Genomic DNA, 6000 nt, shown 5'->3' with positions numbered 1-6000 from the left:
TTTTCAAAAAAAAAAGTCGGCCATTTTGATTTTTTTTTAATGCCATTCGATGGACCTCGGGTGACTGTATAACATTTGTTTGAGCACTTTTCACTTCTTTGTACCGTTACGGAGCTATGGTAATTAAAAGAAAAACCTCCATTCAAATTTCAATTGGCCCTCAAAGGCCGCCATTTTGAATTTTTCAAAATTTTCTTTTTGAATATAAATCTTGGGGCCACCTTCCACCCGTGTGCCAAATCTCAGCGCGCTAAGACCATTTTGAAAATTTTCAAAAAAAAAGTCGGCCATTTTGATTTTTTTTTAATGCAACTTTTTTCTACTCGGATACCTGTATGACATTTGGTCGAGCACCCCCCGGCTATCTCTTACGGTTTAAAAGTTGCCATACAAAATAAAAGTGGCCAGTTTTTCCACATTTGTAGCATTTTTCAATTTTTTTTTATTTCATTCGAATCAAGGCCACTTGGAGATTCTATGACCAAAATTTGAACTCTCTACGACAAACTTGAAAAATCGTCAAAAAAAAAAGTCAGCCATTTTGAAAAAAAAATGGCGGCGTCAAAAACTGCCCAGGGTCCTCTATGACATTTGGTCGAACACTCCCCGGCTAACTCCAGCCGTTTGGCCAGGCCGTCCAACATTTTTTTACCCGGAACCGGTAGACCGACGGTCTGATCTATCCGGGGTCGCAGGACCAAACTCTCTACGACCACACCAAACACTGTCACCTGCAAAAACTCCTTCGGCCTATTTTTTGAAAAATGTCAGTCGGGTTGTAGCTTTATATTATATAGACTAGTTTTTTAAAGGTGCGCGGGGCCCGAGGGCCCCGCGGTGTTCTTTTTTTGTTTTGCTTTTGTGCTTTGCTTATGCTTTTTGTTTTTGTGCTTTGCTTATGCTTTTGCTTTTTGTTTTTGAGCTATTCTTATGCTTTTTGTTTTTGAGCTATGCTTGTTTGATTTATTGCTTTGTTTGTTTGCTTTTTTGCATTAGCCTTTGCGTGCTTGGGAGCACTCTCTGCCCGCAGCTCGGCCTGCGGCCTTCGCGTGCTTGGGAGCCTCTCAGACACGCTCCGGGCCTTCGGCCCTCCGCGTAGTTACTGTGGTGGTTGTAGGGAAGTTGGAGCTTAAACACGAACCAATAGTAAAAGTGTCTTGAGAAGCTCACGACGGGCCTGCGGCCTGCGGCCTCCGGCCCGTCGTTTCGCTTCTCTAAGACACTTTTCCTATTGGGTCGTGTTTAAGCTCCAACTTCCCGGTCCGCCGGCGAGCCGATCAGGGACGCTCCGGGCCTTCGGCCCTACGCGGAGCTCGGCCTTCGGCCTTCGCTGGGTTTCGAAGCTCCGCGTCGGGCCTTCGGCCCGCCGCTTCGCTTGTTAAGATACTTTTTGTTATTGTTTTGCTTGGGAGCACAGTCTGTACGCAGCTCGGCCTGCGGCCTTCGCGTGCTTGGGAGCCTCTCAGACACGCTCCGGGCCTTCGGCCCTCCGCGTAGTTACTGTGGGGGTTGTGGGGAAGTTGGAGCTTAAACACGACCCAATAGTAAAAGTGTCTTGAGAAGCTCACGACGGGCCTGCGGCCTGCGGCCTCCGGCCCGTCGTTTCGCTTCTCTAAGACTTCGCTTATTTAGATACTTTTTGTTATTGTTTTCTTGGGAGCAAAGTCTGCCCGCAGCTCGGCCTGCGGCCTTCGCGTACTTGGGAGCCTGTCAGACACGCTCCGGGCCTTCGGCCCTCCGCGTAGTTACTGTAGGGGTTGTAGGGAAGTTGGAGCTTAAACACGACCCGATAGTAAAAGTGTCTTGAGTCTAAGACACTTTTACTATTGGGTCGTGTTTAAGCTCCAACTTCCCGGTCCGCCGGCGAGCCGATCAGGGACGCTCCGGGCCTTCGGCCCTACGCGGAGCTCGACCTTCGGCCTTCGCTGGGTTTCGAAGCTCCGCGTCGGGCCTTCGGCCCGCCGCTTCGCTTGTTAAGATACTTTTTGTTATTGTTTTCTTGGGAGCACAGTCTGCACGCAGCTCGGCCTGCGGCCTTCGCGTGCTTGGGAGCACTCTGCCCGCAGCTCGGCCTGCGGTCTTCGCGTACTTGGGAGCCTGTCAGACACGCTCCGGGCCTTCGGCCCTTCGCGTAGTTACTGTGGGGATTGTAAGATTTGTAGGGAAGTTGGACCTCCGGCCTGCGGCCTCCGGCTCGCCGCGTCGCTTTTTAGACACTTTTACTTATATTTTTTTGCTTGGGAGCACTGTCTGTACGCAGCTCGGAACTTGGACCGGAGCAATGACCGTCGGGCTGTAGAACGCTCCCTCAGGCTGGTAGGGAAATTTGACTTTGTCCCCTCTCGCCGCCGTTTTTGACTTTTCCAAAAAATTTTTTTTCTCATTTCTATTTTTGGCCCCCGTTCTTACCAAGTCCCAAATTTGAACGCGCTCGGACCGAAAATAAAAAAAAAAAATTTCAAAGTCGGCCATTTTGGAATTTTGTAAATGCCATTCGATGGACCTCAGATAACTGTACAACATTAGTTTAAGCACTATTAACCTTTTTCCTACCGTTACGGACCTATGGGGATTTAAAAAAAAACCTCCATACAAACTGGTAGGGAAATTTGACTTTGTCCCCTCTCGCCACCGTTTTTGACTTTTCCAAATTTTTTTTTTCTCATTTCTATTTTTGGCTCCCGTTCTTACCACGTGCCAAATTTGAACGCGCTCGGACCGAAAATAAAAAAAAAAATTTCAAAGTCGGCCATTTTGAAATTTTGTAAATGCCATTCGATTGACCTCAGATAACTGTACAACATTAGTTCAAGCACTTTTAACCTTTTCCCTACCGTTACGGAGCTATGGGGATTAAAAAAAAAGACCTCCATACAAATTTCAATTGGCCTTCAAAGGGCGCCATTTTGAATTTTTCAAAATTTTCTTTTTGTATAGTAATCTTAGGATGGCTGTCCACCCGTGTGCAAAATTTCAGCGCGCTCGGACCATTTTGAAATTTTTAAAAAAAAAAAGTCGGCCATTTTGATTTTTTTTTAATGCCATTCGATGGACCTCGGGTGACTGTATAACATTTGTTTGAGCACTTTTCACTTCCTTGTACCGTTACGGAGCTATGGTAATTAAAAGAAAAACCTCCATTCAAATTTCAATTGGCCCTCAAAGGCCGCCATTTTGAATTTTTCAAAATTTTCTTTTTGAATACTAATCTTGGCGCGACCGTCCACCCGTGTGCCTAATCTCAGCGCGCTAGGACCATTTTGAAAATTTTCAAAAAAAAAAAGTCGGCCATTTTGAATTTTTTTTTAATGCAACTTTTTTCTACTCGGATACCTGTATGACATTTGGTCGAGCACCCCCCGGCTATCTCTTACGGTTTAAAAGTTGCCATACAAAATAAAAGTGGCCAGTTTTCCCACATTTGTAGCATTTTTCAATTTTTTTCTATTTCATTCGAATCAAGGCCGCTTGGAGATTCTATGACCAAAATTTGAGCTCTCTACGACAAACTTGAAAAATCGTCAAAAAAAAAAGTCGGCCATTTTGAAAAAAAAATGGCGGCGTCAAAAACTGCCCAGGGTCCTCTATGACATTTGGTCGAACACTCCCCGGCTAACTCCAGCCGTTTGGCCAGGCCGTCCGACATTTTTTTACCCGGAACCGGTAGACCGACGGTCTGATCTATCCGGGGTCGCAGGACCAAACTCTATACGACCACACTAAACACTGCCACCCGCAAAAACCCCCTCTGCCTATTTTTTGAAAAATGTCAGTCGGGTTGTAGCTTTATATTATATAGAAATAAAAAATTACGATGCAAGTGCGGAAAAAAGGAAGTTCGTAACGAGTGGCGATAAATTAAAACACGACGGGAGTGTTTTAGATCGACACGAGTTCCGAATTTCCTTTTCGCACGTGTATCGTACGACGTTTTTCAGTACAGATGGCCCTCTGAAGTTTCAACCTGACAAAAAATCAACCACTGCACCAGTGCGGGCAAAAAGCACCATCTGTACTGAAATTTGACCACAATCTTACCTTTCTTTCTCAATGTCTAAAGTTTTTCAATTTGATCCCAGGACCTTCTCCTCGGCGACGCGTCCAAGGCTAAAGCCAAACTAGGCTGGTCCCCTCGCGTCTCCTTCCAAGAGTTGGTTCAGGACATGGTGCAAGCGGACCTGGCCCTCATGAGCAAGGACCCGGAGGCGTAGGTACTTATATGTCTGTGCTGTGCACATCCATACTAATATTATAAATGGGAAAGTGTGTGTGTATGTTTGTTTGTCCGTCTTTCACGGCAAAACGGAGCGACGAATTGACTTGATTTTTTAAGTAGAGATAGCTGAAGGGATGGAGAGTGACATAGGCTACTTTTTGTCTCTTTCTAACCCCTCCACTTCCCTAAAATGGAGGGTGGAAGTTAGTATGGAACATTCGGCAATTTTAGAATTTAACACGAGCGAAGCCGCGGGCAAAAGCTAGTTATATTATACTTCGACCAGCCAACCTTATTTTTAATGATATTACTCATACAGGTATTCTTTTCTTATGCGCACTGCCAAGGAGTGGAATTCCTTGCTGGTGGCTTTATTTCCGAGCTCATATGAGCATTTCTTTTTTTTTTGCCATTTTTTTTATTGTTATATAGTAGAGGAGATATAGCCTTGGGGGTCATAATAATTACCACAGAACCGAAGTTTGGTTTTTTTAGTTCTTTGTGTGTGTCTTTTTGACATACTAAAAATATAGTAAAATATATTTATGCAAAATGCGTTTTTTCGACCGCCAAAAGTTGTATGAAAAATGACTATGGAAAAAAAATCCTAAAATTTAAAAATCGTCTCTGGTATCAACTTATGGGGAATTAGGCGGCAAATTTTTTTATAGCGTTGATGTTTAGCAAAAATATAAATATTTTTTACTATTTTGGTAAAATAAAAAATGATAAAAATCATAAATTTGATGAAAGGAAGTAATTAAAACATAAATTTCAGCAATGTAATTTTTTTCATATGTCCCACACCATGGTAAATACGGGTAAGATCCGCCTGGTGATTAGCAGTTACGGTAGCCTATGACGCCTGCCAATCTAGAGCCTCCACATGCGCGTTGCTGGCCCTTTAGGGTACCTTTCCACTAGAGATGCGCAACGTGATAGTGTTTGATATCCACCAATCATGTTCACTGTTCACAAAGCGTAGCGCTAATAGGAACGGGTTCGACTAAGCTGATTGTGGATATCAGAAGCATCCATAACACATCTCTGGTGGAAAGGCACCCTTAACAGTCCTCAGCTAGCTCGCAGGATAACGCGCGTCCGCGGGAGAAAAATCCTCCTATTGGGTAACCGTATTTACCATGAACTTGTATTTTGGTGGGGTTCAATATAAGTATATAAATTGTCGCATCCCATAAAAAAACTGTCGATAAAGCATTATATCGAACACGAGAGAAAACCAAAACCTAATAATCATCGGTTTTTCTAGTCATAAATCTGCGCATCCACACACCCTGGACCCGTATATGGTCGCACACTGCGGCTTCTTCTTCTTCAACCTAGCGTTTTCCCGGCCTAGCGCCAGGGTCCGCTTTCCTACTCAGTCTTCTCCACTTTGCCCAGTCTTCAGCATACTTAGACGTGAGATTGTTCTCTTGTATGTCCGCTCCCACGACCTCCAGCCAGCGCTTCTTTGGGCTACCGGGGCCGCGTGACTTAGAGCCTTGGACAGCGAGATTAAGGCATCTGTTTTCGATGTAGGCTTAGGAGGATTTTCTCCCGCGGACGCGCGTTATCCTGCGAGCTAGCTGAGGACTGTTAAGGGTGCCTTTCCACCAGAGATGTGTTATGGATGCTTCTGATATTCACAATCAGCTTAGTCGAACCCGTTCCTACTAGCGCTACGCTTTGTGAACAGTGAACATGATTGGTGGATATCAAACACTATCAAACGCATGTGGAGGCTCTAGATTGGCAGGCGTCATAGGCTACCGTAACTGTTA

This window comes from Leguminivora glycinivorella, chromosome Z (assembly GCF_023078275.1).
Source record: "Leguminivora glycinivorella isolate SPB_JAAS2020 chromosome Z, LegGlyc_1.1, whole genome shotgun sequence".
In the NCBI taxonomy this organism is placed as follows: Eukaryota; Metazoa; Arthropoda; class Insecta; order Lepidoptera; family Tortricidae; genus Leguminivora; species Leguminivora glycinivorella.
The sequence above is the reverse complement of the archived record's forward strand: the minus strand, read 5'-3'. Positions refer to the sequence as shown.